Source organism: Molossus molossus, unplaced genomic scaffold (genome assembly GCF_014108415.1).
Source record: "Molossus molossus isolate mMolMol1 unplaced genomic scaffold, mMolMol1.p scaffold_m16_p_4, whole genome shotgun sequence".
NCBI classification, from domain to species: domain Eukaryota; kingdom Metazoa; phylum Chordata; class Mammalia; order Chiroptera; family Molossidae; genus Molossus; species Molossus molossus.
The window spans coordinates 27,847,897-27,870,950 of NW_023425377.1; the positions used below are offsets into that span (position 1 = coordinate 27,847,897).

The window sequence follows — 23,054 nt, forward strand, 5'->3', positions numbered from 1 at the left end:
AAACGAGGTTTAGAAATATTAAGAAACTTGTCTCATATCACCCAGTTTGTAAATGGCAGAGTTGAAATTCAGTCCCTAGCTGCCTGACTCCAAGGACTGATATCTTAACCATAGGCATACATCATCTCTAAAATATTTGGTTGTACTGAGCTACTGTAATTAGGCTTGCTCAGAAAATAAATTACCTTGGGGAATTCACTTTTCCTGGACTTAAACTTCAACTTGACTCCTTTATTGGGGGCAAGTGGATTTATACCACATTGAACCACCCTTCAATTACTCGTGGCTGGCAGGTCACCATTCATCTCTGTTCTTTTCTGTTTTCTAGCGCTTTGACATGTTTTATGAGGAACCTGGAAGTTTTCTTTGGGATCATGCTGCCTGCAGAGTGGAGGGGATGCAAAGGGGATGTGACCTTCCCAGGTTTCCATGGCACCATCCCTTCAGCTTCTATCTGCTGGTCAGACTGATGCTCTTTCTCCTTTTGTTCAATTTTTTAAATCCAATATATATTTACTTCTTATACAAACATATAAATAATAGTGTTCAATTCATTTATCATCACTGGCCTAATAGATGTTTGGATTTACATCCCAGGCTCCATGCAACCAGATAGCAAACTTGCAAGCCTAGAGACCTCACCACTGGGGCAGGCTGATTGATTTAACACAGAGGGACATGGTTGGCTGGGCCCCGGGATGCGAACTGCAATATCTGTTTGCAATCCTGCCCACTACTGCCTCTTGCTGCAAAACCTTTTGCTGCTGCGGTCTGCCAGTTTGAGTCTGCATTTTGGTCATTAAAATGCAAATTCTTTTTTTTTTTCCCCCATTACGTGGGCGTTGTTTGGGACTAGTCAACATTCATTCTTGATGTCCTCTTCAGATATGACAGAATCTTAAAATGTCAGTGCTAAAGTGTTTTAGATCATGGAAGTGATGATGAGGAGAAAGAATCATTTAAATGCCACGCTTCTGCTTGTGTATTTTACACGTGTTGTCTCATTCGCAACAGACCAAGAGGAAAGACACTGATTGCTCCCCTCCGATGGCTTGGGAATTAAAGTGGTTCAGTGAATTGCCGATACTCATGAAGCTAGTGAGTTGTGAAGCTTGGATCAAATCCATGTCTGTTTGACTCTGAAGCTCTTCATCATGGTAATTGATTACCTAGCCCAGTGGTTCTGGAAGTTTAGTGCGTGTCAGAATCACCCGGAGGGCCTGTTAAAACGAAACTTGCTGGGCCCCGCTCCGAGTTTCTGATTCGATGGATACGGGCTGCTCCGTGGTCATCTGCATTTCGGACAAGTTCCCAGGTGGTTCTGAGGTTGCCCATATGAGGACCACACTTGGAGAACCACTGGTCTAGTCACCCCCTCACTGCAGAGTTGTAAATCCAAAACTCAGAGAAGGAAAGGACCCATTAAATCCCACAATGTGGAGCCATGGCCAAGACATTTGAGTTTAGGTCTTTCAGTACTCAGGCAAGTGGCCTCTTAAATACAAGGAAGCCCCTTTCTCCTCTCCCCTTTACATTTGCAATAAAGAGACATAGTATTTGGCTAAAGTTCAAATAATAACTCCTCTGAGCTGTCCTGATTCACCAAGATGACAGGTATTCATCAATGAGCGGTAATTAACCTTCTAGAGTTTTAAATTCCCATAAATTTGTAGTAACCAATTCCTACTTTGCAGCTCTGTCATAAAAATTTGATATAATTGAAATTTACCCTCCTGAATATAAGCTTCATGAAGTCAATATTTTATCTTTACTCCCTGATGCATTCCTATGTCCCAGAACATGGCCTCATGCATATTAAATATTTATAAATCATTTTTGAATGATTAAAAATAGATACTTGGTACATTAAATAGAAATAAATGTGGCTTGATTCCTGTGTTAATATCAACACCATCCATCACCACCACCCTCACCACCACCACCACCATCATCATCATCATCAATTTACAGAGTTTCCTGATTCATTTCCCATCCCATTTTCTTCCTTTCAGATGTTTTTTTTTTCCTTAACACTCTCTGTACCTGCCAAGCCCCATCATCTTTTCTGGCAATGATGCTTCCATTTTATGGCTTCAGAAAAACAGGCCAGATGTTAAGTTGTTTGTTTGTTTGTTATTCTTTCAGCAAATCCACACTACAGCCATTGACATCCTGTTTTCAAATGGGGAGGTCTCAATTACTGCAGACACTCTGCCCCCTGGGCTGTGGGCTGCCTTTTCAATCTCTTCCAGCCCTCAGCTTTGAAGAAGAATGGCTATTCATCAGTTGGGACATTTTTTAACCCTTTGGATAACAGCGAGGCTCTCTCCTCCTGCAGTGTTGGAAGTGGGTCCCCACCACCCACGTGCAGGTCTCTCGTCTCAGACAGGCATATTTTGTAGTCCATTCTTTGAACCTGGCACTAAGTCTTCAAGTTACCTGTGAGAGGATGCATGCATGGGCACGGATGTAAGATACGGCTTTGAGCCATGAATAACTTCTGGAGAAAACCAGTGACAGAGAGGAAAAATGTCTCACTAGCTACAAACCCAGGGTTCTCAACCCTGGTTGCATTGCAGATTCATTAGGACAGCATTTCAAAAACCCTGAAGGGCAGACACCATTCACCATTATTTGCAGTCTCTCTGAGGGTTGGGTTCGAGGTATGCGTGGGTAGTTCTGAAAAGCTCACTGTTGACCCAATTCCCTCCAAGGACCAGTGCGGTGTTTCAGATGTTTTTCATGATTCATTGCAGAAAAATGAAGTCAAAGTAACAGGATTTGCATAATCTAAATACAGTCCTTTAATAAAGGCTGTCCTTTATTGGGAGAGAACCCGTCTTCCCTAGTATTGCTTGAGGAAATCATTAACCACCATTAAATAAATAAAATGCCACTACAACTCAGCTTGGAGCAGGCTACAAATCCTGAGAAGCAGCAAGATTGTAATCAAAGTCTGTAATTTAGAACATCTGCCCTTCTGGCTTCAATCTGGAGCTCACATTGGAAATCAGCGGTTTCCTGTTTGTAAGAGAGGCATGTGAAATGTCAATCTGCATTGCCTGTGTCTCCCTGTCAGCCCGCAGGAGGGTGTCTCCTCCAAGCTCAGTTTCAGATGCTCTGGAGGAAGGGTGTCTATTGTTTTGGGGGGACCACCCAAGGTTCCCAATGGGAGTTTCATGTGTGACAATCAGCTTATACTTTAAATCAGATTGTTCTACATGTACACTCTCAACATTCTGAAAATCCATGCGATGACTTCACTCAAATGCCTTAAGAGACCTATAAAGACCAACTTAATTTTATTTACATAGATCATGTTCTTCCTGCTCATTGCAGCTTCAAATGATTCTTCTAAAAAATGACACCTATAGTAATTATAGCTTCAACAATGTGTACATGTATGTGATAAAATAAAAAATGTTGATAACACTCTTTGTGGAAGGCATGTTAATCTATTTATTTAGTTGTACTGGTTTGTGCAATCCAAAAGTCTGGGGATACCGCGATCTGTGATAGAAAGATCCAGAACACATTAACTCTCCATCCTTATTGTTTTGCCAGTGATCAGTGATGGCTGTTTACTAGTCAAATGAGCTTTTAAGGTTCCCATTTTCTCTTGGGCCACCAGAAACTAAGAGACAACCACCCCTTCTGTGCCCAGTTTTCAATGCATACAATTCTGAGGACTCAGACCAGTTCCACTATAATTGAGTTCAGGTAGCGAATGATAGCAGACAAATATGTGCTTTGTGAGAAGGACATTCTTGCTACAGCCTTGAATCACTCTTTAAAAATGAAACCTTTCCCTCCTGCAATTTCCTCCGCCCCTGCTCAGTCCTCACAGCTGACATTTCTCACCGCTTTCTTGAGTTATACGTAATTATACACAAGCAGATCTTGGCATCCTTGTGGCTGTAACATTCCCAGCTTCAGCTTCTCATAAGTGACCCTGAAGGGTCCATAATTTTTATAATTTGTCTTTTTGCTGTGGTATGAATTTAAATCACACTCACTTTGAGCTGATGTAAAAAATATAAATGAGCCCTGGCTGGTTTGGCTCAGTGGTTGGAGCGTCGGCCTGCAGACCAGAGTCCCGGGTTCGGTTCCCACTAGGGGCACTTACAACAACAACAACAAAAAATATATATATATATATATACACATATATATATATATGTATATATGTATATATATGTGTGTGTGTATGTATATATATGTGTATATATACGTGTGTGTGTGTATATATGTGTGTGTGTGTATATATATATATATATATATATATATGACTTAGCCAGCGCTGTAGCCTGGACGAACACCCAGCATCTTCTCTCAATGTAACTCTGTTGTTGTTTTTCATCATTTCTAAGAAATCAAATTTTGTATTTTTGTTGGAACAATTAAGAAATAGTCATTAGTTGGTGGTATAAGGCTGTGCATAGAAAATGATAGCAATGAAATTCAGAAGAAATAATAACAAGAGGTAACACTAAGTGCTTGCTAAGGTGCCTGGCACCATAAAAATAGCTTTATAGTCATGATCTCATGGATCCTCACAACCCCACAGTTAAGTTATATTTTAAATCCCTCCTGCAGAAGGGGGAAATGAAGATTGGAGAGTTTGGTTTAAAGTCCCTTAGACAGAGCCAAGATGTGAAAAATGGTATCTCTGACTCCCAAATGTATTTTTCTGCTTAAAAAAAAATAGATATAATTGTCATGCAACATCATATTAGTTTCAGGTGTATGAAATAATGTTTCGATATTTGTATATACTTTAGAAGGATTACCACAAGAAGTTTAGTTAACATCCATCACTATACCTACGTACAACATTGTTCTTCATGTGATAAGAACTTTTAAGACCTACTTAATTTCAAATATACAATTTTCAAATATACAATACAGTATTATTAACTATAATCAGCATGCTATATATTACACTCCCATGACTTATTTATTTCATGGCTGGAAGTTGTACTTTAACCCCTTTCCCCCCTCCCCCAATCTCTGGCAACGACCAGTAATCTGTCTCTCTGTACCCATGAGCTCATCTTTTAAAATTGAGGTATAATTTACATAAATGGCATGTTAGTTTTAGATGTACAACATACTTACTTAATATCTGTATATATTGTAAAATGATCACCACAACTAGCCTAATTAACATCCATCACCAGACATAGCTACAAAATATTTTTTCTTGACATGAGAACTTTTAACATATACTTTCTAATTCCTACTGGTCTCTATTTTACCTTCTCCCCATCACCTACATAGTTTTTCATATTCCTTCTATGTTATGAATCCTTTTTGGTCATGAATTTAACTTTATTTGGATATTCCTTGGGGCACCTAAAACAGAACTTCTGTTATACCAGGATTTGTTGAATATGAATGGGTGGATAAATAAATACAAGAATGAATTATGCATTGTGTAAATGTACCACAGCTTTTTTTTTTTTTTTATCCATTCATCTACTGAAGGAATACTATTCAGCCATAAAAAAGAAGGAAATCTTACCTTTCATGACAGCATGGATGGACCTGGAGAGTATTATGCTAAGTGAAATAAGCCAGTCAGAGAAAAACAAGTACCATATGATTTCACTTACATGTGGAATGTACTGAACAAAATACACTAGCAAACAAAATAGAAACAGACTCATAGAGACAGAGAACAAACTGACAGCTTTCAGAGGGGAGGGGTCTTGGGGGGCTGGGTGAAACAGTAAAGGGATTAAGCAAAGAAAAAAAAATCTCATAGACACAGACAACAGTATGATGATTATCAGAGGGAAAGGGGGTGGGGGAGGTAGAAACTGTCTAAGGGGGATAAACGGTGCTGGAAGGAGACTTGACTTGGGGTGGTGAACACACAGTACAATGTACACATGATGTATTATAGAACTGCACACCTGAAACCTATACAATTTTATTAACCAATCCCATCTCAATAAATTCATTAAAAAATTTTTTAAAAAAAATAAAGGATAAATTTGTTAATTTTCACTGGGCTTATATTTACTTCACCAGCAAAAATTAAATGAGAACAAATACACTTCCACGTGTACTTATTCCAATAATGCTACGGAAATTATGAATGTTGAATAAAAAGAAATTTCTCCACATTTAAGGGGCTTCAAGATCAAAGAAAGTAATAAAGTGTTTCCTTTGCTCACAACTTCAGCACTATAAGTCAACCTTTATAACTCTTCTGACAGTGTCCCAATGTCATTTATGGGTTTTCAAGGGAGTGCTACCTTGAAACCCGGAAAGACCTGCCTCCTTCACTTTGAGAGAAAGAAACAAGACATCTCATTCTTTCATCATAAAACTTAAAAGCCCTAAAATAACAGTTATTTCTCCATCTGTGTATCAATCAGGGGTCTCCAGAGAAACAGTACCAATAGGATATATAAAAAAGATATATAAGAGAAGATTTTTTATAGGTATCAGCTTACGTTTTATAGCAGTTGAGAAGTCGGTGCCCCTAGCGGGAACCAAACCTGGGACTCTCTGGTCCGCAGGCCGACGCTCCAACTGCTGAGCCAAACCAGCCAGGGCTCTCTTCAGATTTTCACTGGACTGAATGATGCCCACCCACATTGGTGAGGATGACCTTTCCTCAGTTTACTGATTCCCATGCTGCTCTCTTCCAGAGACATCCTCACAGACACACACACAAATAATGTTTTACCAGCTTACTGGGGATCCCGTAGCCTCATCAAGTTGACACATAAAATTAACCATCATAATTCTCATATATTGTCATACACCAAATTAGACAGTTATTTGTTTTTAATTATCATAAACGGCAAGAAGGAGAGAGACAGAGGGCTTTGAGGGGATACAGCAGGTAGATAGAGCCTATTTGAGGGGGCGGGATCTGGGAAAGCGTCCTTTGGAAGTGATCCGTGAGCCCGAGAATGGAAAGAGGCGGCAGATCTAGACGAGAAAGTACATTCAATATGCATGGAAGTGATGATGTTGAAACAGAAGCGTCCAAGTCTGAGGAAACAGTATATGTGAGGGTTTAAAACAGAAAGGATCAGGAAGCACTTGAAGAATTAAAAAAAAAAATAGTGGGTGAATTTTTGTGAATAAAATCCTGAAAAAAAAAAATCTGACTTTTAAAGCTGCAGTTCAGTTAGTAATGCGCCAATGTCAGTTTTCTGGTTTTGCTAAAGCGGTACGATTCTGGAAGATGTTACCATTAGAAAAATCTGGGGGAAGGGTTCATGGGAGCTTTCTGTACTATTTTTTCAACTTCTTATCAGTCTAAAATGATTTTAAAAAAATAACATTTGGAAAATGAGCTCTGGGTTTTGGTTTGAAATTGGGACTTCATATTCATGAGCATCAATAAAACTATACAGATGTCATGTCATTCTTAAGTGTATCCATTGTGTTCTTTCGACACGGGGGCTGCTATACGGCCTTAATTTATCAGGGGGGCTTCTCATCTGACGCATTTCCCCCGGGCACTGATGACAGTATTCTCGAGAGCAAACTATAATCAGGATTCTGGGCAGGGAAAGATGAGAACTGGCTGTCTCCTTCTCTACTTCTCTCCAAGTAGCAGCACTCGGCTCTGGAAGACATGGTAAGTAGGCACCTGTGATTCCACGTATTAGCTGAGAATCGTGGCTCAGGCAAAGTCTAATTGAATCATACTGCATGACAATGTAAGCAGAATGTGCTCCTGGAAGGTCACAAGAAGTAACATCTACAATACTGTGTAAGAACTAAAACGACAGCCATGCTGACTTCTAGACAGGACTAGTGTTGGTTACAGCAGATAAGAAAACAGGAGAGTAAGCCTCATAAATCATTAAGGCTGACCCACTACTGACTTACTGTCAATTGTACAAATACCATTCCTCTGCAAAAAATGTGGCATTGAGCCCTCACTTCCAAGTATGTCATTTCCCTCTCAAACTGCTACAGCAGTTCCTCATTGCTTGCGGGATTAAAAACAAATCCCTTTGAAAGATGTTCAGGTCCTACATAAGGCAGCCCCTGTCTAGTTGTCTAACCTCATTGCTTTTATTTACCTCCCAATATTACAAATTCTTTTCTTGATCTTTGAAGACCCTAGGCTCCTTGGTGCTTCTAAGCAATTGATTGTGTTTTCTTAATCTTTTTGTCTTAACTCAAACCCTACTGTATCTGTGAAACCCTCTTTGAGCTTGTCCAAACTTAGGGACATCTTTCTTATATTCTCATCCATCCTGTAAGTAGCAATAGTATAGCAACTGTCATTTTGTATTATAATGTGTTTCTTCACATGTCTGTCCCTGCACTAAGTTGTAGGCTCCTTGAGGACCAAGTTCTTCCTTGCTGGTATCTTCAACACCTAGAAGACTGCCCGACACAGTGCAGGTATTGATTAAAATGTTCATGAATAAATGGAAACAAAATTAATTGAATGATGTTTGCCTTAATTAAAATGAAAAAAAAATGCTGCAATGGTTTACACTAAGAATCATCAATAGTAGTACAGAGTAGTTTATGCCCAGGGCTCTGAAGCATTAATGAGAGAGCAGACTGTGCTACTCCAAATGGATTAGCCTATCCTCCATACCATGCATGGTGCTTAGGGAAATCACAGGCTAAAAACCAATTATCTATCTAAAAACAAACAAACAAACAAAAAAACAGAAAAATAATCAGAATTTGTATCACATCTATACTGCAAAAAATTATTCTTTCACAAAGTATATAATTTCTCTTTACTTGGCCAATCTTGAGGTTATGAATTTCTGTTTCCCATTTTAATGAAGCTGTTTTTTATTATACTTTTTTTTTTTCACCTGAGAGGACAATGACTCTAGGTTAAAAATGCCAATGCTTAAAATCCTTTTAGGGAAACCCTTGGGTAAATGTATTTCCTTCCTTAGGCCATAACTGCAACATGTTACAGTTTCAGAAAGGGATGAATAAGAACAAACATATGAAGGTGACAAGTAAAATGAAGCTTTGGCCAGCTTGAACCAATCATGGCATGCAGGAGCAATATGGTGTGCTGATTGGCTGGAGCTTAAATCACATGACCCCTTGTATAATCTGAGGTTTGCAAAATTATTTCAAGTATTCCAAGATAAATGTGTTTTTCAAACATTCTAAAGTACTCCAAAATATTCTACAGGGAAAAAAAAAGGCAAAGGGAGATTAAAGAAGTAGTAGAAAGATCTGTAAGCTGAACATTGATAATATCGATGGGTTACAAAGAATTCTCTGACAAACATTTGTGTTATAACATAGGATTTAAATGAATATTTTCTGAAGTATATAGTCCAATTTAATGATACAGTCATTTGGGCTAATTACATAGCAGATACTTTATTAACCTCTGGAATCCTGTGATCAGTAAAACATAGATCCTGCCTCTGAGAGGCTCACAGTTTGGGAAGAAGCAGAACAGTGTGCTGAGTGCAGCCCCCATTGTGGGATTTGTCATCCTTGAGGTGGATGCCTCAGCATCACCATATTAGCAGTGGGACTTGGCTAATTAATCTCTTTAGATCTTAGTCTGTTTGCCTGCAGAAAGCAGATAATACTGATATATCACAAGGTTATTAAAAAGATTACATAAGAAAACTCCTATAAGGTCCTCGGGAATGCCTGGCTGGGAGTAAAAACAAATATATGTCAGCTGAGAAAGTCAAATAATATTTTTTCCAATTCATATTTGTGTAGGCAGGCCCCAGGTCTAAAAGGAATAAGAAGAATCCATTGTAATTTAAAAAACAATAAAGCAGCCTGACCCTCAATTTCAAAAATATATTTTGTTAAATCACTGAGAAATTATAACTCATTTCCGAAGAAGAAAGGGGGAAGTCAGGATTCCATGTGGTTCCTGAGAGACGTAGATGCAAAGGAGTAGCTTTCAGTTCAATTTCAGGAAAACTTCACATTCATCAGCACTGCCTCTCCGAAAACGGAATGAGCTGCTTCGTGAGTTAATCTACTCTCGGCCATCACATTCATCAAACATCATCACTGCAGAACAATTTCAGATTGTACGGACATCAAGATAGGTAATAATTTAGGAGCGATCAGGGATAAGCAGTCGGTCTAACCAGATGCTGCGCGTGACAAGGCGCAATGCCGACTCCACGGCCTGACTCACCACTTATTTTGCCACAGAGAGTAGCTGTAATCGAGTTTTGGCTGCCACGTTGCCCATCAAACTGACTGCATTCTGGTTGATTCTGGGCTCACGTGGGAGCAACCTCCGAGCCAGGCTGTGAAACTATCGATTTCCTGATCACTGGCCATCATTTTGTTTCTCTGGCTGCCCAAAATGCAATCAGCAAAGTCAAAATCATGACCAGTCATTGATTAAAAAGCCTGTGCCCTATTGTTCCATACTCAGTTTTTCCTTTATTTGGATTTGTTCTGGAATCTGAACAAAAGTATCTGAAAACAGTGCGCTCTTTCCCATTACTTAAGACACTCATATTTTGCACTTTTTCCAGAATAAAACAATTAGTTGAAAGGGTCTTCACCGATTACGCCTAAAGGCAGTCACTGAAGACGACGGAGTTGGAAATCAGAAAGACCAAGCCTTGAGCTCCCGCTTATGCAGGAAAGGTAACCTGCCTATGATGCAGCTTTCTTATTTCCAACATGATCAAAAAGAGATCATGTTTGACCATGCCTAGAATGCTATTTAACATATCTAATATTAAAGAGTAAAATATTAAATGTTCTTTTATTAATGTATCCCCTTATTTCCACATCTTGATATTTTCTACCTTCTACTAACCCTTATTGACTACAGAGAGGACTGGAGATATAGAAACCAGAGCTGAGATACATTAAGAAATTATTTGCTTTGTCTCTCCTGTTACAGAGAAATGATAGCCCACGGTCCCACAGCGAAATAAGGGAAGACTAAATGAGGAAAGGATGCTTCCTCCATATCCTGCCTCCCAGTCCAGTGTCCTTTCTCCATCAAATGCTATCTTTGGTAATGTCACAGGTTTGCAAGAGACATTTCTGATGTCTTAAAACAATTAAGTGCAGCATACAGGAGTGGAAAGAATACCAGATGCTTGTGGATTTGACTCTGAGGTTTTCCATTGCTGGTTGGATGCCCTGAACAAAACACAATGTTTCTAATCCTCCATTTTGTCACCTAAATGTGTGTGTCATCCCGCATATCTCATGGGGATTCTGACATTTTTTGAAATAAAGAACATAACGTCCTTAGAATAGCATTTGCCACTTTAAGAATTCTTGCTAAATATTAGCTAATAATAATTTAAAAAATAATAGCAAGAGGTGTAGGCATCACAGCAGGAGGAAGAGGCAGTAGGGGGCGGGAATTCCTCTTGGTTCCTCCCAAGGCCCATCAGCATGGTGGTCGCTCTGGGAACAGGAATTAGCTGTACGATAGAAAAATACCAGTGTGTTATGTCCTCCTCCTGCTCCGGGAAAAACACAAACATTTTTAAACGTCTCCTTTCGGCTTTTCCAAGTTCTGGCTCTTTTTCCACTCCCAGTAAATATTTCCCCCCCGAGAACACCACGTGGTGCCCGCAACGCGCTGGGTTTCTGGCCCCACTGCTCCCGAAGCGCATGGGCACCTCGGAGGCCGCGCACCCAGGGTGAGACATCCATCAAAGTCTTTTTCAGCGACTCTCACGGTCTCCAAGGTCTGTTCACTGTTCTGGTGAATTAATTCACACCCACAACTAAGCCTAATCCTGCCACACTCTTCAAGGAATTCACAGCTCCATGGGTTTGGCTGTCTCATCCCCCTCACTGCAAGGAGAGGGGCAACCGGCCACTGTGCCCTAGTCCATCCGCTGGCTTCATCTTCCGCCGATTGACCGTGTTCCACTTCCACAAGGGTGCTCGGACCTGTGGTTACCGCTCAGGTACGTTTTTCCTTGTTTGCTAAATATTTCTGCCGGATAAGCTGGCAATGGAGAGATTTCTTCGTAGAAAAAAAAAAAAAAAGAATTCTTGAGGTCTGTGATACATGCAGACATAAGTTTCCACAAGGATTAAAAAACCATGCCTCCCCAAAAGGAAGTTAAAACTTTACTTTGGATACTAAAAACAACAGACTCATCTGTGTTGTGCCCATAACACCATACCTGCCAAGTATTCACTGTGACTTTAGAAAGATCCTCAACTCTGGTGGCTCCTGCCCTGCTGCTCTCTCTCTGTCATCCTTTCCTCATTGATGAATTGTCTAGTTTTACACGTCGTCTTCTTTGCCCTGGATACCGGCAGCAATATGGAGACACTTTCTGTATAAGGCCATGGTTAAGAATCCTGTTTCCAGACAGGTTTGAATTCCAGTTTCTTAGCTATCCTTCCAAAATATCAACCACCCTGCACAGTTCACATCCACTTCCCTGGTTGGTTTCCCTCCTTAACTCTTACCACTCTTTAGCAAATGTTGTACTTTATCTGCTTGTCTTATTTATTATTGGTGCCCTTCCATAAGCTCAATGAAGGCAGAAATATTTATCTTTTTTATTTAGTGTTGTCCCCTAGTCATAGAACAGCACCTGAGCTAAAATACTTGTCAAATGTACGAGTGAGTGATTAAATGAGATAACCCATGCCAAGCCCTTTGTGTGGTGAATTCACATACTTTCTTGGCTTAGACAACGGAAAAGAGGATTAAAACAACTCTTTCTTCTTACTCCATGGCTCCACAGTATCTTAAAAGTGTGCTGCCCAGACTAGACTGCAGCGGAAGCATAATCTGCTAAACTTTCTTTCTCAAGCCTCTTTTGGAAAAGCATGTCATTCATAGTATCGTGGGAGATCTTTTGTCCATAGCCAAGTGTTTAACAGCTCATTTTTCCTTCCATTGTGAAATGAAAACTAAAATAAATCAAAGTAGCAACCTAACGGTCCAGAACAGCCCTAGACTAAAAGTGTAAATAAATGTGCTCAGTGATGGAAGAAAAAAAAAATTGGGTAGAGAAACATATTTCAATTCCTGGTTCCTGGGGATTTTGTGTAAGCAAAACCAAAGCAAGTTTTGTACAAACCTGACTTCAGGATACTCCTTTATTTATTACTCATAACTGCCAAAATGTTAAATGAGCATTTACCAAATTTGTAAGCCCTAAAGAATCAAATGCATATTTATTTATTTTCATTCAATAACTTGTCAGGAGAGCCAAGACATCAGCAATGAACAAGTAAAGTTTAGATACAGAGCAATTTAGCCCAGAGTGCTTTTTGGTTTTTTCTATGTTGACTGATACCAGAAATGGGTGATAAACAAGCCCTCCTATCCCCCCATCTTTGATAGATGTAATGGAGTTTGAATACGTCAACAAAAGCTTTCTCATACTGCCTTACAAGTACCACTTGACTTCCTTATATGCATCATAGCAGATTGACGCAAACTGGTACTTTGTGTAGACGTGAATACTGGGATGACCTTTTCTGTATCAATATAGTGTTGCCATCAGGTCACCAAATGTTCCGTATCTCCTTTATGAAATCCAATCACTGCCCTTATGCATCCCACATCTGATCAAATACATGGGGGATTCAAATCAAATTGCAAATTGCCTGGGTTGGTACCTGCAGTGGACTTTGCTGATTTTTCTCCCATTTTCCATGACCCCTTCTACAAATGTACTATAACCCTCTCGCGGGAAATTTTCCCTCTCCTTCGGTGCGGTCTTGATATTTTAATTATTCGAGATGGCATGCTTGACCATGTGGACTTCACCTTCCGAGGCTTCAAATCTTACATTAATACTATTACTTAATACTTTTGAATGTATATTGGTTTTGATCTAAGCCCTTTGGTGCCCCTCAACAACCCCAAAATACTAGACACTATTATTATCCTTAATTGAAGCAAATATCTGAGATCAAGGAGCCAGGGGTGACAAAGAATTCAAACCCAGTCCTCTCTAATGTGAGAGTAGCTGCCCCTCAGCATTGTGCTGTACCACTTCTCCATGTAGAGAGACCCAACAACAAAACATAGGTCAGAGGGACTCACACCATCATTAGTTTCCTGAAAAAATGGTTCATTCCTTCCTGCTGTCTTGATCCCTGGGGCCACCTAGGTTTCAATTTTTCTATAAATAGCATTCATTTGTATGACTGCACCATAGCCTTCTTAATTGAATTGACTCTTTAAACAAATTTAAGTATAGTTGGTATGCAACATAATTGGTATAGCCACTATGAAAAACAGTATGGAGATTCCTAAAAAAAACTAAAAATAGAACTACCACACGACTCATCAATTCCACTTCTGGGTATTTATTTGAAGAAAATAAAAACACTAACTCGAAAAGCATTATTTATATAAGCAGAGATATGGAAGCAATCTTAGTATCTTGTCCATTGACAGATGAACAGATAAAGAACACACAATACACACACACACACACACACAGAATATTGCTCAGCAATAAGAAAGAACAAAATTGTGCCATTGTGACAGCATGGATGGACCTAGATGGTATTAAGCTAAGTGAAATAAGTCAGAGAAAGACAAATACTATATGATTTTAATGGAATCTAAAAAAAAAAATGAACAAACAAAACAGACTCATAGATCAAGTTGATGGTTGCCAGAGGGAAGAGGTGTTGGGGGGGAGGTGAATATAGCCAATACTATAGTGATAACTTCACACAGTGACAGATGATTACTAGACTTAGGGTGGTGATCACACTATAAGGTTTATAAATGTTGAATCACTATTTTGTATATCTGAAACTACGAAGTTGACTTGTTGATGAAAGTATCTGGAATCAGTGTTTGTTTCTTGATGTCAATGAATCTTAACACTGTTGTTCATAGACTCCATCTGCACTCGACTCTTTCGAGAGGGTATTGCTATGAAAAACCAAATGCGTTTGTTCATTTTTAAAGTTCTATTTTAAGGCTACTTGAGGCTGTGCTGATCTCTCACCATGTATGTTAGGGTGAGTCACTGAGCATTCCTGAGGGTGAAGTCCTGCTATTCAAGGACAGGGTCAGACCTCTGCCACCCGATGCAAAAGGAGCCGGCACTTCGGTTCTCCCCATGAGGCCCTTTGTGGGGCAAAGGGATTGTTTGATTTCCCTTACTTCAAAACATCAGTGTGTTCCAGCTTTGACCTCCTTATAAAAACCCAGCTGCTGTCAGCATGCACTGATGTCCCAAATGGAATATTACAGCTCAAGAGTGAGCGGCCTGATTAATGCAAACATACCAATGCCATCAATGAAGAAACACTGTTTCCTTTCTCAATATTTATGTCTATGAAAATACAGTAAACTTTTAGTGCTATTACTTTTATTTTGTCCCTTTTAAGAACCACCTCTCCTCCATTCCATGTGCTATTGAGAAGGAGGGTATTGATCCAGGGTCCTAGTTCCCAGCCACAGGGAGGGGCATCTTATCCAGACTGGCCAATTACAGCATCCAGTCCAGGACAGCTAGCAAAAAAGAATAAGTGTTTCAAACAGAACCAGCTGGTGTTCCTTTTAAAATAATTGATGCAGCCATGGAGGAGAGGGTTCTTAGGATTATGACATGTAAAAATATAACGCCTGGTTAGAATGGCTCAGTTGGTTGAGCATCATCCTGTGCACGGAAAGGCTGTGGGTTCAATTCCTGATCAGGGCACATACCTGGGTTGTGGGTTTGATCCCCAGTTGAGGCATGTATGGAAGGCAACTGATTCTCTCTCTCTTTCCCTCTTCCTCTCTCTCCCCTGTCCTTCCTCTCTCTAAGCCTATCCTCGGGTGAGGATTAAAACAAACAAACAAACAAACAAAAAAAACCCACAAAGCAGTTTATAATGCTTTGGAGCAGTTTATAATGTCTGTACCATAGAGAGGCGAGATCTAAAAACAGAAGAACCCAGGGAAAGTGAGAGGGACTGAAGGGGGACGGATGGCATCATTGGAACGCCCCATCCTGCCGCCTAATGCCAGAATACCGCCTTGACTCCTTGTTACAGTCCTGATCAGTTTCCCCACCACCGTCCTTTTATCCCTTTTTGCATTAAAAAGTTTGAGTTGGGCTTTTGTCACTTGTAACTAAAAGAACCCTGGCCAATTTTTGTGTGCCTATTAACTAGAATATGTATTTAGGATTTTCAAGCATATTGTTTAGTTATTCCTTATAATATCTATCTACCCACCTATCTGTTTAACTACACACCCAGGTTTTCTTTCTATAAGACACTAAACAGCTGGAAAAATATTTTAAACGCAGCCATTTAGAAGCATGTTACAATACCATCTGTCACCTTGTTGTGAATTGGTTCAAATATTCTCCTTAATGATTAGAGTTTATGTCTTTTGGATTCTTATCATGGAAGGCTTTGGTATTCTCCCTTAGCTCGTGGTCCCATCTCTTTATAACTTGCTTCCATGAAAACATTTGAGATGACTTTTTTCCTACATGATCAAATTAGTTTTTCCAAGAATTCAATGGGGTCAACCAATAGTTTAATTAATGTCAGATCTCTCCTCTCTTATAAGACGTAGAAGACAGTCTTACAGTAATCCATGCTTGTCTACCTTCATTCACCAAACAAGGACAGATTACTAAGAAAATTCCCAGTAAGTTTATTACGGACATTTTCCGATGCTGGCACATGCATTTTCTAGTTTGTTTTTCATTGTACATAGGTACATCGAGATCACCACCTGTACTATAAAATAAATGAACATTGAGAAAGATGGGTGGCCTGCCCTAATTTATTCAGCTATCAAGAATCTGGATTCAAATCCAAAGCTTCTGGCTCAAAATCCAGTGACATCTTTACTCAAAGCACTTATTTTCTCTGATCCATACACAGAGGTTCTAGCTACACTTTATTAAAAAATAAATTTGTCGCATTAACCATTTTGAAAACAATAGCAGTTACATACCTTTTCTTTCAAACTTGAAAAGATAGTGTTATGATGATGTCCTAAAGACCAGGATTCATGTAAGACACAATTTCCTGTCTGAGATTCAAATTAGAAAAAAAAAAAAAAAAAATTATGCTTAGGTATTAATTCTTGGGAACTGGGAGAAGGGAAAAAGAGTCTCTTTTCCAGCCCAAGGGAATTGTGTCCTCTATCATGACAGTGAACTTCTTTTCTGTGCCACCCTGAGCCATTGGGTTATTCGTGCTGCCCATTGTATCAGAAGCCACTTTGATTTCCAGCCATGGCTCTACACAATGGTTGTTGTTAAGAAATATATGAATTACTTAGAAACTAAAAATACATCCCTCCTCTGCCTGGTTAAATCAGTTGAACTCCAGCTCTGTGAGCAGCCTTGATGTAACCTTATCTTTTATTATTTATTAATATCTGTGTTCTGTGATCTCAGGTGACCCCCACTGCCCATGCATTCATGCTACACAGCAGAGTCTGGGGCCAGAGCAGAGCTCCCCAGGTAGTCTGTGGCCCGATAATAGCTTCAAAGTCTCTTGCCTCTCAGTGAAAAGAAAGGAAATCTATCACAGGTTACATTCTTTTCTGGTGAACAGGATATAAAAACCTTCCTGTCGTTTGTCATTTCCAGCCTCCTCCATGGTACACATTAAATAAATCTGGGGTAATGTCTCTCGCTGGTGACCTCCTGTCATCTGCAGCAGAACTACGAGGTTTCGCGGGAGTTTGGCTGAACTTATGTCAGGAAGAGGTCATATTAATCTCGGTGGGGAATGTCACTGATCTGACCCTTTTCAAACAACTCAGAAATAATGATTGCCATCTGTAATAAACTGCTATGTATTTATCATCTAAGGGTAATAAATGCATAGCAATTATATCTTAAAAGTTTGAATTTTTCCCTTCAAAGTATTTTGCAATGGTATTTGAATTTACCATCCCAAAGACAAAGGCTGACTAAGAATAAGACAGTATGAAAGAAAGGTGAGATTGCAAGGCTCAGTCAGTCTCGCGGGTCCTCAAAACACACGTTCCCCCTTTCCACCAGAGCCAGGTGCTCAAGGGCACCCCCTGTGTGGACTATTCAAGCCTGCTGGCTTTGGCAGTGGAGTGAGGGCGCTCAGGGGCTGGGTGAGCCCAACAGCTTCAGCAGGATCGTGAAAGCAGATGCTCAAACTCATTTTCACCCATTTAGATAGTAATTATAAGGACAACAAGGATTGAGTTTGTGACATTGTGATGTTTCCACTGTGAGAGTGTTGCTACAAAGAATATTAATACTCTCTGGGATACTTATTATCCTACAAGAACCAAAACAATTAATAGCAATAATCCTTTCCATTTCATAGATTCAAAGTATAGTCTCATATTAAATGAACCATTCACACGTTACATATTGTACTACTATAAGGGAGGCATGCTTGATCTTTTACCAATATATACTTGATTATTTCATCAATATTCATCTTCTATCAGAAATCTGTAAATAGTCTATGGCCATACCACCCTGAACGCGTCCGATCTCGTCTGATCTTGGAAGCTAAGCAGGGTCGGGCCTGAGTAGTACTTGGATGGGAGAAACCTATAAATAGTCAAGAAATTAACTTCTGCTATAGTCCTGTAACATGCCTACTTTTAAGAACTTCTTATCATTGTCCCTAGCAATATTTCAAAGCTCATGCCAAATCGTGTGATCCAGGAACTTTTAGAATTCTCCTCCAATGTGAAAATTTTATCCTGAACCTGCTTATGTGTTTATTATTTCTACATTATTACCTATTTTATATCATTTTATGTGTTCATGACACAAGTTTTGACTATCTGAATAACTCTTGTAATATGTCATATAAAAATATGACTGCACATAGCCCTGGCCAGTTGCTCAGTGGTTAGAGTGTCAGCCGGAAGACTGAAGGGTCATGGGTTTGATTCTGGTCAAGGGCACATAACTGGGTTACATGTTTGATCCCCAGCCTTATTCGGGGTCATGCGGGAGGCAACCAATTGATGTCTCTCTCCTACATCAATGTTTCTCTAGCTCTCTCCCCGTCCCTCACATCTTCCCATTCACCATTCACTCTACCTAAAAATCAATGAAAAAATATTCTCGAGGGAGGATTAACAAATATGTGTGTATGTGTATGACTGCATTGAAATGGCAATTTCAAAATTAGATATATAAAGCATCACTTTGAAATCATATTAGGGTAGATTCCTAACATATTTAATACTTGATTCCATGTCAGTAAACAAAATTGCTGTAAAATTACAGCTTACCCATAAAGTCTTGAAGTATTATAGCTATCAAATACTACTGAACTTGACCAGTTAAGAAATTAGGCTTACCCATTATTAAAACATTTATCTAAGCCCTGGCCAGATGTTCAGGTAGTTGAACCATTGTCCCGTACACCAAAAGGTTGCAAGTTGGTTGGATTCTCGGTCAGGGCACATACAGGAGGCAACTGATCAATGTTTCTGTCTAATATCGATGTTTCTCGTTCTCTCTAAAATTGATAAACATATCCTTGGGTGAGGATTAAAGAAAAAAAAAAACCCAAAACATTTACCTAGTTATCCCTTTAACTTTTGTAGCAAAAATACACTTGTAGCAAAAATTTTAGATGAAGAAAATTAATCAATATGGTCACTGTCCATAATTAATTACTAGTTTTATTCTGTCACCTGAACTGCTCAAGCAGCAAGCACATACTTAGGTTAGAACTGTTAAAACAATTGTTTGAAAAATTAATAGAGTAATGATCTAGGACAGTTTGCTGATCATGACTGTGCCGTGTTTGCTTTTACTATTTAAACATCCAGTTAGTTAGTCAGAAAGTTTTTTAAGTTTAGTCCAACAGTTGAATAAATAGCTGTGTTATGTTCCCATCTATTCTGTAGCTACTGGATGTATTCGGAACCGTGGCAGCAAACAGGTCATTCCCTTCTGAATTAGGATTTACGCATGCTACTAAAAAGCTGTGGAAATATAAGGTTTATCGTCTCTCTTTGGGTACACTGAAAAGAAACTCTATATTCATATCATTAAAGATATTACAACTTTTTCTCTTTGGAAAGCAATGGGCTCGCTGCTTCATTTAAGGGAGCAGATGTCTCCTTTCTCCACAAATACATAAGTTTCCTGATTACAACAACCTTATTTTATTTGCTGCTGTATCTTCATTGCTCAGCCAATAATGTGGGACATAATAAGTTGTTCAATAAATAATTCATGTCGCGCCTCTCTGGTAAAATTCTCATTATTAAGCACAACAACAAATAACAACAACGAACAAGTTGTTAAGATGTGTTCATAAGAAAGCCAGTAATGGGATTTTAAAAATTGACTAGACTGGTGTAGTCATCTCTATTCAAATTAAGGTTCAACAAAGAGCTAACAAATTCTACATAAACAACATTCTCTTTGGCTCTTAATTCACAAATTCTGTGAGATCATTTCGTATTACTAAAATGCTTCTGAAGAAGAACACCATTACAAATATATCCTCGGGGCTTCTGGGGGACCTAGGAATTCTGGAGCCAGGGATCACCCATAGATGCTCGACACATGCTTTAGATGCCCTTTTACTGGAAGCTCTGTAACTACCCTAAAAACTGAATGTGTTGTGGAACAGACCTTTGGCCAATGGTGACAGTCTACATAGAAATATACTCCGTGGTGCTCTGGGGAAAACTTTCCGCTTGCTGGCTCTCCTGCTCAGTGTGGCTGTGTTGCTCGCCGTGCTGTTGAATATGTTGGTGGTGTTGTCTTGTGTTCTGCACTATCAGTGGCGTCTACAACTCAAAATTCATATATTGTCTTTGCAGAAAATCTTCGTCGACATGTTTATAGCATCGAAAGAGGTGATACAGTGATTGCAAAAAACCCAAGTGATCGATCCAAAATGAAGGAAACCAAATCCTCACCAAGAGTCCATCAGATTTCTTTAAAAGCCATAGTTATGGGCCAGTGGATCATGTTTGGTTAGAAGGTGATCATCTACGGAATTATATAGATTCCAGGAACTATAGACCTATTCCATATGGACTAGTAAGAGGATGAAGCTTCTTTAAGATTTGGCCTCTGGGTGATTTTGGATTTCCACATGACAGCCTGAATGGCCATAGGTTTTCTGATGATTAGTAAGTGTATGTTCTTTTTTAAAAAAATGTTTTTGTTGATTTTTTAGAGAGAGAGAGAGGAAGGGAGAGATAGAAACATCAATGTGAGGGAGAAACATTAATTGGCTGCCTCCTGCACTCCCCCTACTGAGGATCGAGCTCACAGCCCGGGGCACGTGCCCTGACCAGGAATGGAACTGGGCCATCTCGGTCCATGGGACGATGCTCAATCCACTGAGCCACAATGGCCGGGCTATTCTTCCAATGTGATTAATGTCTCATGTTCAAGTGAATGTATTGTCGTCACTGAAATCTTGTATTTACAAATAAACTATTTGCTAATCAGTTTTAGTTATTTTTAATTGTTAAATGTAAAGAACAGTAACACACCTGCCCAGAGTGGCTCAGTTGGTTAAGTATCATCTTGTGCACCAAAAGGTTGACGGTGTGATTCCCAGTCAGGGCACACAGCTGGGTCGTTGATTCTATCCCTGGGCGGGGCATGTACAGAAGGCAACCAATTGATGTTTCTCTCTCTCTTTCTTCCTTTCTGTAAGCATAACCTCAGATGAGGATTTAAAAAAAGAAAAGAATAAGTAACACAATCTGCTGTTTATATTCATTCAAAATACATGGATAAAAGTAATCCCAAATAAATCATCTAGGTTAAAAAAAAATACCTGTTTTCAAAGCTATGGACAGAATGAAAACACTATTCAGAGACTATGGGCAGCACAATATAAGAAGATAAGTAAGATGCATAGTAATGTGTCCTGCCATGAACTGTTTAAACCTGAACATGGTGCAGGGATGGGGTAGGGATTCATGTGCTGATGAAAGTGCACTTGTGCCGCCGGCATGCATCACTGGAGAATGCCTGCAACCACAAAATAGATATTAATGACTAGGAAAACGTCATGCGTTTCAGCCTAAGGTGGAAAAAAAAAAATCAAGAGAATGTTGTCACATGACATATCTTTGAACACCCAAAGGGCAAAAATGCACTTTGGTGAAGCTGAGCAGACTGAATGCCTTGCACATAGCTAAAGCCTGGCAATAGTTTGGACATAACTAGATGCCTTGCCCTAAGCTCTAAGCTACTATGGACTGAATACTAATTCTTTGCACCTTGAAAATGAAAAGAACAAAAGTATTATTAATGTACACTGTCACTTTCTATTAGTATTCATAACATTATTGAATCCTGACCCACAGAATTTCTATTTACTTTTATTTTTTTAATTAAAGCAGATTTTAATAAACATACATGTTATTAAGAAATTTTATTCAAATTAAGGCTCCATCAGTGACGGCTATGACAAGGTTTTTTATAAGCCTTATCTGACCGACAAAATTTCAAAGCAGATCTAAGCAACCAAATATAGAATGGCTTTGCTTTTTCTGATATAAGACCAGTGTGATTTGGAGTGATGGGGAGATTGATAGTCTGCTTATCTTTCAGACAGTGTCTTCAGGTGTCTCTAAACTCTGATGAAATATGACTTTGGCAATGCCGATGGTAGCAATTCTGAATGAACAACATATACCCCCTTCGCAACATGCCCCCCCCCACACACACACATACATATCTCCTGAAAATTTCTGTTCTGTTTTCAAATTGTGTAAGGTTCTCTTTTCACAGAATAAAACTATAGTCTACATAAGACAATCTCTACCTTTTGCCACATCACGGATAGAACTGGAGATTATTATGCTCAGTGAAATAAGCCATTCAGAGAAAGGCATACAACATATGATCTCACTTATATGTGGAATCTAATGAACAAAATACACTGATGAACAAAATAGAAACAGAGACATGGATACATGAAACAGACTGACAGCTGTTACAGGGGAGAGGGGAGGGGGGCGACTGGATGAAAGAAGGGGAAGAGATTAGCTAAAGAACATACATGCATAACCCACAGACACAGGCAATAGTGTGGTGATGATGGCCAGAAGCAGGGCGGGGCTGGGTGGAGGTGGGCACGGGGGGGAGGGTTGGAGACATATGTAATATCATTAACAATAAAAAAGTAAAAAC

The 23,054-nt window shown here is 39.4% G+C and overlaps 1 pseudogene; it reads left to right on the forward strand.

The window, feature by feature from the left end:
• Positions 1 to 21,032, forward strand: part of LOC118643530 — a 45,146-nt pseudogene extending 24,114 nt beyond the window's left edge.
• The last annotated feature ends 2,022 nt before the right edge of the window (positions 21,033 to 23,054 follow it).